Genomic DNA, 9,536 nt, shown 5'->3' with positions numbered 1-9,536 from the left:
TTAGAGAGAAAATTCCATTTTATTGATATATTTCCAAAATATTCCATTCAATAGCACTTTGCTTCTTTTACACTATGAAGGGCATCTGCATTCTATATTGGAAATATATGGGCCAAGTTTCTGTATGAAGAATAAATCAATCATTACTATGTTCTCGTTGGATGACTTTGCCCGTATATAATCTTATGGATATGAAAGTATATATGGGAAACACCAAGATCATTGTTTTATGAAGGGAAACTAGTGTTCTCTCATGGCCTATAGGCTTTAAAAAGGATACAAAGATGAAGAAAAAAACCTTATTAATGCATGCTTGCAAAACAATGGCAGTGATTTTCCTGGCTGAAGACTAAATTATTGTACATTATAGTGTGCATGTCTACGATCAGTAGATTACTATAGATCATTCCAAGAGGAGGTGGAGGGAAGATTGCACTAACATTAGCTTCTCTGGTATTTGCAGGCTGTAAATTTCTTTAAATGATAGATGTAAAGATGGAAGACAGATGGATAGAGGAAAAGACAGAATCAGATACAGGATGAGTTAGAACTGCAGGCTGTGCTTCAGTGCTGTCTTATTACACAAGGCTAGCAAGCATCAAAGGCCCCCGCATCCTCCACGCCCTCCCCCTGAAATGTACCGATTTATATGAAAATTAAGATTACAAATTAAAGCCTGGCTATCCTGGAGTTTTCCAGTTCATCAGCCATCCAATAAAAATGATGTCAAGCCTGTATGCATAATTCCCAGAAGATTACTTTGTCCTTACAGCTAAGCCCTGTCCCTGATATGAAAGATCTCTATCCACTTTTATTGAAATAAAGAACTAACATCATAATCCCAATATTGAGGTATAATCTTCATTATCTCCTGACCCTCTTGAGGTTCCCCCAATCTATATTACTTCAGATTTGTTTATTTATAATCCTTATGTATTTACCTTTATTGAGATAGGATTAAAAACTGGAAAAAAAAACAGCTCCAAAAAATCCTTATGATCTCATGATTGAGTTTCAATTCACCAACAATCAACTAATGTGTTAGACTGAGGGTTTTTTTTTAAAGTGGTTCTTATAGTTGTATAGTCTAAGCTTGAAAAGGCATTAATTGGTCCCTTGAGTGTCCCCATTTCATTAAATGAATTATTTCCAATCCAACCTGGTTTGTGAAATGATGGCAGCATCCTCTTTTCCTATTTATTAAAAAAGATGGGGGAGGGGGTATATGAAAGATAAACACAGATAGAATCATCTAGAGTAACTTTTATCTCTTTTCTTAGGAAGTTTTGATTCATACCTATAGTTAATTACTGGTAACCACAATACCCCATCCTTTTTTCCCTCCCCAAGAGCCTTGATGGCTTCTGGCTATGCCTCAGGCTGTTAACTACCAAACTAGTCATTAATGCTGGTCAAGATGATTTCTTGGAGATTATTGCTAATTTATTTTTTTAACAGACAAAACAGACTTTGTTCTGCACAAAGAATGAAATGGTAGTTTAGCCATTTCTTTCCCTTTCAAAAGCATAAAGAAACACCTATGAAAAACACATTTTATGTGGTATTTTTAAAACATTTCAAATATTATTTTGGTTTTATTTCCAAAGTGAAAACTGGGTCTGCAATATCCTGGTTTTCATTGATAGTCATGCTTTCTCTCTTTAAATGAATTTTTGCCATTACATTGGGGAAACACATCTTGATTAGCAGATTTGATAAGTGTTCTTAGTTATTTGTACCTCTTATTTTTACCTTTGTGCAAGGGAACATTAGGATAACATTATTTGGCTTTCAGATTTGAAAACAGTAGAAACACAAGTACTTTACTATTGACATAAAACTGCAGTGGAGTGTTTTCTTCTTAAAATAACATTTATTATTTGATTGTAAAGGACTCTTGTTCTACCATTGTTTGATATAAAGTGGGATTTGGAAAAATTTTCTTTGGCTCAATTATTCCTCCTCTGTGAACCCTTCTTTTTCATTCATTCATGCTTTTACTTGAGCACCTGCTATTGTCTGGGCACACTCAGAGATAAATCAGAAGAGAATGGAGAAGAGATTGGACAGACAGAAACAGCTTATGATCACCGAATAATCTTTTTGCATAAAATGATATTCAAACATAAAATCCTTATTGGAATTATTAGCCTTACTAAAATGTTTACTCATGAATTAGAAAAGAAGTAGCTGAAACCAATATTTATTGTGCATCTAATATTTTCTGGGTATTGGTCTGGGTAATTTACATGAATTTTCCTATTTAACCCTTACGACAACTTCACAGTCCTTATAGCAACCCTACAATTATTCCTATTTTATGGATGTAGAAATTGAAATGTTAAGATTGTTGAAGATATGGGAGAAAGAACTGGAGGAAAGATGCAGGAAAGCAAGTTTCAGGGCTTTGAAGACACACGTTGCTTACTTAGTACCCTATGCCTTTATTTGCTCAGACAGGAAATGCATTCTTCCTTCCCTTTGAAAACTGCGAGCCCGAATGGCAGGACCCCCCATGGAGTGTCAGTTTAGATCTTCTAAGAAACAGAAAGAGAAGGATCTTGATGAAACAGGGTTATCCTATCAATCAGAGATTTCTTTGTATTAGATATAAATATTCTTTAAAGGACCAAGCTTCCAGTTACTAATAATTTGGTGTGAATTTTAAAAAATTGCTTACTACTAGCTATGATGTAGGACCAATCTATCTCTCTATCTATGGGAAGTAGGAACAGAAGGGGAAAAGTAGTCGAAGAAGTGATATAAGAATGTGGGGTATTTTGAAGGAATTCTACTTTAGGAGAGGGGTGTACAACTTAAGCCAGAAAAGAATGATAGAATACTGGGTATCAGGGATGAAAGAAGAAATTAGGGTGAAAAAGTGAAAATTCATTTATGCCCTTGGCTTAGCCTAACCCTATCTGACATAAGACAGTGTGTACCATGTCCTGGAAAAGGTTTATACTTCATAAAGCTTTGAATTCTCAGGGATAAGCCATGAATTACAGGGTGATTCTAAAAGCTTTACATTCTAAGATAAGCCACTATTCTGCTTTTTCCTTATCAAAAACAGAAACGTCTGTTTTTTAGCAAAACTGACCCAAATGTTTTCCAATTAGAATTGTACTGAATAATCTTATCACATGTGAATGCTTGGGTCATAGAAAGCAAGAGAGAAACAACTTTTATTAAGTCCCTTTTCTTCTTAAATGAATATATAGAGTTGATTTGCCACATTTACAGGAATTCACTCCCTTCCTCATACTTCATCCCTTAAAATATTAAAATATTCACGCACATGCACACATTCATCATTGCCAAAACACTGATTTTTTTTTTTTTCTGGATAGCTAGAGAGGGAAAAAGAAATGATCGTTGTTATTTTGCACTAGTTTGAATTTGGGGATAAAAAGCTCTGAAAGTAAAAATGTTAGCAGTAACATTATACATCTTAACAAATTACAATGCGGTTTTTCTTACACTGCCTCATTACAATAACATTACAAAGCATTACAGTAACTCTGAAGGCAATGAGTTATTTTTCTATTTCATAACTGAGAACATTGACGTGCCAAAGGATATTCAGGTAGTAACAAGCCAAAGTAGGACTAAAATGTAATCCTTTGGACTCCGGGGTCTGTGGTTTCCCACTCTAGTAAACCACCTCTTGTGAAAATTGCTCAACTTGCTAAGGGCTATGTTCACTAGGCAAGCTTTTATAATATGTAGTTGACGTGATGATCCCACTCTTACAGTGCAAAATCTATCTTAGTTTTGGTTAGGAAAGCAATGTATGACTGATTTATAATGAAACGTCTTTTCTTTTGTTTCAGAACTTCACAAATTCCTATATCCATATAAGGAAACCTGGTGTTTAAAAAACCCTTCAAGTGTGCTTGAAGGAAATGATCTGTGTCTTAAGTTTTCAAAGCAGCATTCATGTCTAGGAAAAAGGATGAGAAAGGACCTTGATAAGTTGCTTGGTCTGTTTCATTGGCTTTTGGCCCAGTACTGTTACTAAAGCTCTAACTCAGAATGCCCAAATGTTGATGGGGTATGAGGAGCTAATGACACATGAGTAGAAAAGCATGTGACTCCAGATTGGCCTGGTGTCTGGTTTTAACTGGAAATTTCAACATTTGAGCTTTTTCTCTGGAAACAAATTAAGAAGATTTCAGTGTGATGTGTGAGTGTTCTCACTCGTCAAGCTTGTGCTACCCACCACTACTGCCAAGTTGTAGCTATTGTTTGCTTGACTAGAACTTGGAGAAAAAACAGAAGGATAAAACCAGGGAAAACAGTGATGTGGGTGGATTGGGGAAAGAATGAGGGGGCAAGTAATGACAAAAAACAAGCTCTAAAAATACATGATACAATCATATTTATGTAAAATATATGTATAATCATATACATGTATCAAATGATCACACGTAAAATTCTATGTGTATATTTTATTTTTTAATTAAACTATTTTAGAGCAGTTTTAGGTTTACAGAAAAATGAACAGAAAGTACAGAGTTCTCATTTTCCTCCTCAACCCTCCCATATATTTGTTTTAAAATAAACAAAAATTTGTTATATCTTGAGTTTTTTGCTTCTTTGACAAATTAAATCTGGAGAGTAACACCATGGAAAGCGTGCCCTTCAAATTACCTTTATGAGAATTCAACGCCTTGTACTAGTCAGTGATTTTCAGATGGCAGTATGCAAGACAGTCACCTGGAGGCTTGTTAAAAATACAGGACTCTGATTTTGTAAATCTGAGCTGGAGTCAAAGAGCTGCATTTTTAACATAGCACCTGGCTGATTTTGATGCAGTAGGCCCATGAACTATACTTTGAGAAACCCTAGGCTAGAAACCTAGAAACTCTTACCCCTGCATGGGAAATCTCTGTTGAATGTGTTTCCCACACCATCTGCACCCACATACAGATCTGATTCTAACCAATTTTAAAAAAAAAAAAGGTGTTCATTTTCAAATTCTATGTCAAATGTCAGCATGGGAAAAATTCTGTGTCTCGGGTAATATGTGGATCAGTGAACACACTGGAACAAATTGAGTGATAGGTAAAAGTGAAATTTTTAAAAATCTCATATACTGTTCACTTGTTTGCAAGTGAAAGATGAGGAAATATTAACATATCAAAGCATTCTAATATAATAGATGTAGTGTTGATTATTATCAATACATTTCATATAATGTATATATAAATTTTTTGTACACATTTTGATGAAATATATCTGGAATTTTTATTGAAATTATTTGGTCATTGACTTTATGTGACAAAATTCCACAGACAAACAGGATTTGTATGAGTCTGTATTTAAGAATGGGATTCTGAATTATTTAGGGACTAATCCAAACTGACCTAAAGGCTAGTGACAGGTGGTCTGGACTGCAGTTCCAGGGTTGGAGACGAGCTTTAAGACTCCTACTAGTCAAAGTGTGGTGACTAGACCAGTAACATCAGCATTGTCTAGGAACTAGTTAGAAATGCAGACACTCAGGCCCCACCCCAGACCCACTGAAAGAAAATCTACATTTTTAACATGATCCCCCAGATGACTCATCTGCACGTAAAAATTTGAGAAAACTTCTTTCCTATTTGAGAGTCCTGATCCTTTCCAAATTTTCCCAGGTTTTGGACTGACTTCCAGCACTACTCCGTACTTCTCCCACACATCCACACACCCCATTATTTTTATTTTAGATGATCAGCTCTTGCCCCTGTTCTTATCTCCAAAGGAAAAAATCACAGAAATTCTAGGTAGGTAACTCACAGGCTTCATTCACAAGTTTCTCTCTTTTAGCCAAAGAAAACTTTGCATCCTGATGATTAATATTTCTGAACAATTTGTTGACAGACCTGAGTCCACCCAGTAGCTTCTTTAAAGCAACACGTAAAGGAGGGGGAGAGGGTCATTCTCTCCAGCTAGGACAGGAGCATTCACCGTGAACTGTTCTACATCCCTGCTTCAGTCTTGCTTTGGCCTCTCCAGGATTGTACTTAGGTAAAAAGCAGTCAGTCCATTAAAAAAAACAAACAATAATTTGTCCTATGTAAAAAGAACAATGCTATTACAAAAAGCAGTATCAGGCTCCCACAATTTCAGTGTTACACAAAGCCACTGCTGCTGCTAAATCATGTTATTACCCTGGAACCACTGGGGAACATGCTAATTTATGTCCAAAGCAATATTAGTATTATTGTTTATTTTACTTTCATTATCTAAATAGGCACAGTCGAAACTAGATAGGTTGCTATAATTCTGCCTTCTCCTGGTATGAGACTGGGAAAAAGGATGTCACCGTAACAAAGAAAAGCAGCCAAGAGTTTTAGTAAATAACACTGCAAAAGTCAGGTATCATTTCTTATTTTCCAATTACTCCAATTCCTATCATCAAGTTACTCGAGACAGTAATGTGCCTGGTGCTGGAGAGAAATCATTCAGGTAAGCTGAGGCTACTCCTTCTGTTTCTCCATCTGCTAAGCTGTTAACACGAAGACATATTGACAAGGGCTCAAGGAAAACATGGAATATTTCATCAGTAAGATTATGCTGCCCTAGAGACAGATGTTAGAAAGCTATAATATTTAAAAATAAAGAGATAAACACATGCTTGAGGGGAAGGAATAAAATGGTTTTAGAGTTGGAAGAGAAAATTAAAAAGTAAAAAAGGAAAGATGGAAAGATAGATGAGAGGTTTGTATTGGCAAAGGAAAGGGCAAATCCTTATTGTGTAGGAAAAAAACCTTTCATATCTGCCTCAGGCAATCATCTCCTATTAGGTAGGCATTCTTAGAGTGCACTGGGGCAGATGTGTAAGAAGTGCTTAGCAGGGCTGATTACGATTACAGAAAACAGATTTACCTCTCGTCATCAGATGGTTAACATCAGAGCTTTGACTTAAAACCAGACACTAGTTTTCATAAAAATTTAAACATGAGAAATGTTACATACTATGGTAATTCACATTCAGTGTATGTAAAAAGAAGGTTAAGTAATGATAACTCTGGATTTATCTGGTGACTTTTACCGCAGAGGTCAAAGCACTTTGTCTTCACTTATTTTTACTGGAGAAAAACAGTAAATGGGATTATAATGCCGGGTTATATAAATATTTACAAATGACATTTGGTTGCCATGTATTAAGTCAACACCTAACATTTTAAAACTGTAGATTCTCCTGCTTTGCTAGAGTTTTCACACTTTTATAAATAAAATGCAAATAGTAGCAGTAGGAAAGTGAAAGGACCTTTGGCTTTGAATTCAAACAGGCTTGGGTTCATATCCTAGATATTTACTTCCCTTCTTTGAGCCTCAGTTTCCTCATCTGTAAAACAGGGATAATAATACCCACCTCCTAGGGTTGCTGAGAGGATCAAATATTTTATTAATAAAGGCCCTAGCATTGTGCCTGAACATTAGAGGTACTCCATAAACGGCAAGTTAGGTCATTAGAAAAAGATAAAAACAAATGTACACAAACAAGCCGATTAGATCTAATTTAACTACTAGACCTAATTAAACTATTGGTTGTCCTTTTCTTAAAATTTCCAAGTTCTGATTGCATAGTAGAAGCCCTTCCTCGCCACCTTCTCCCTCTGGGAAGGACAAAGAGAATACCTCCTCGAGAAAGGGGAGCATATGACAGAGGACGAGTTCCCAGGGAAAGGAAGAGGCAACAGACTACTTCTACCAGGAAAGAAGAAGGAGGAAGAGGAAGGGGCATGAGGTCTGACTTGATGGTCCTGACTACCCCCTCACAGATGAAAAACTCAGATAAATGATGGCAAAACTGAAAGCAGAGGAGCTTCAGGAGTTTGCCCTGCTTCCTGTTTGGCATTCTAGGAAGACACAACCCTTGCAAGACAAGCACACCCAACATAGGACCACTACAAACAGAATAAAATGGCGACATGGTCTGAGTAGGCCAAGGAAGGTTCTGTGGCAGCAGGCCTCAAACTTCCTTGGCTCCTGTGCAGCAGCTTCTTGTGTCCAGGTATTTCTTCATGATCCCAGTAGGGCATGTGGAAGGTTGCTGTTGAGAATGAGAAGCCATTGGGGTCACTGTGTGATGACCCCAGAGCAGATGCTGCAGAGTAGACAGGCTAAGCCAGGGCTCAGAGGGTAGATGTGCCTGAGACACGAGGACCTGCAGTGCTGTTGAGAAATGAAAAGAGAGCAAGTGAGCAAGGGAGGGCTGTAGGCTCCAAGCACTCTAAAAGAATAAAATACTGGGTTAACCAAAGACAGACTTTAGCAGCAGATCAACAAGGTATACTAGTAGCCAGTCTAGACTAGATATTTCTCCATGGAAGCCAGTGACAATTCAGATGACAGCGCAGATTCACACATGGATCTAGGGCTCTTTCCCCTCCCTGCCATGAAGACACACGAACTTGATCTGACACCTAAAAGCCAATTCTGCCAGGAAAAGGGGGAGGAGGGGACACATTGAAAGACTAAAATCTTAGTTTAAACCTAAAGAAACCAAGATATTTTTGGTTGCCATCTTCAAATTCTAGCCCATCCTACTCTACTCAAGAAGAAATTTATTTCAATTCTAAAGAAATGAAAGGCCTTTTTAGCTTTTGATAAACCAGATGCAATGTGTCCAATTCTGTAAGTCATATTTTTTTTCTGTGCGGCCTGGAGATGAAACCAAGAGACTCATTATGTCTCTTCATTCATAACTTAAGTGTCCTAATTACATTAAGTAATAGGAAGTAGTGCCTTATCACATTTTCTCTCCTTTCTTTTTTAAAATTTTGTATAGGTAATTTGGGAAGTTCCTTCCTTCATTTACTCAGTCAATGAATATTTACTGACTACCTACCATGAAGGAATAATGTGCCAGGAGTTCAGGAAACACATAAATGAGACATGGACCTTATCCTTAATAAGGCAGAAAGGTTTGTGTGATATGTGAATGGAATATATAGGTTAAAGAACAGCCAGTGGAATATTGCTGCCCGTACTGAATAACTACAAACAAAACCAAACCAAACAACAGAACCTTACAATTGTAAAGGTGCATTATCTTGTCCCATCTATCAAATGCACACAGATGTAATAAGATAAAGGTTAACTATGATGCACAGACCAGTTAAAAAACATCTTTGTACAAAGTCATAATTACAGAAAAGTCGGTTTCTAGAATAACAACAGTAAGTCAAGTTGCAGGATAGTCAGAGGCATATAATAGAAAATCTTATTTTTAAAAAAGTATATTTGCTGTAATGGAAGAGTAATAAGATGTGGGAGATTAGGTCACTATCATCATTACCTTTTCAATTTGTTTCAAATACTGTTAAGACAGCCATGCAAAAGAAGTTATATAAAAACCAAACATCATATATAGCTATTTTAGTTTTCTCAGTAAATACTGTTTGATAATTTTAAGACATTAAATTTAAAAAGTCAAATAACATTGTAATAAATGCCCTAGGATAGTTTGCTGCTTAAGGGTATCGAAATTTTTCATAAAGAAACCTTTTAAAATATGAAATTATAGCCCTGAATTTATTAGC

The 9,536-nt window shown here is 36.3% G+C and overlaps 1 protein-coding gene across 2 annotated transcripts in view; it reads right to left on the bottom strand.

Annotated features, from left to right (window-relative positions):
* Positions 1-4,436: 4,436 nt before the first annotated feature.
* Positions 4,437-9,536, bottom strand: part of NAA11 (N-alpha-acetyltransferase 11, NatA catalytic subunit) — a 51,972-nt gene continuing 46,872 nt past the window's right edge. For both annotated transcript variants that reach the window (XR_011437073.1, XM_001492509.5), the window contains one exon: positions 4,437-8,166. The gene's annotated coding sequence lies outside the window, so the exon portion shown is untranslated. The remainder of the gene's footprint in view (positions 8,167-9,536) is intronic.

This window comes from Equus caballus, chromosome 3, assembly GCF_041296265.1.
Source record: "Equus caballus isolate H_3958 breed thoroughbred chromosome 3, TB-T2T, whole genome shotgun sequence".
NCBI classification, from domain to species: domain Eukaryota; kingdom Metazoa; phylum Chordata; class Mammalia; order Perissodactyla; family Equidae; genus Equus; species Equus caballus.
This window is presented reverse-complemented; position numbering and strand designations above follow the sequence as displayed.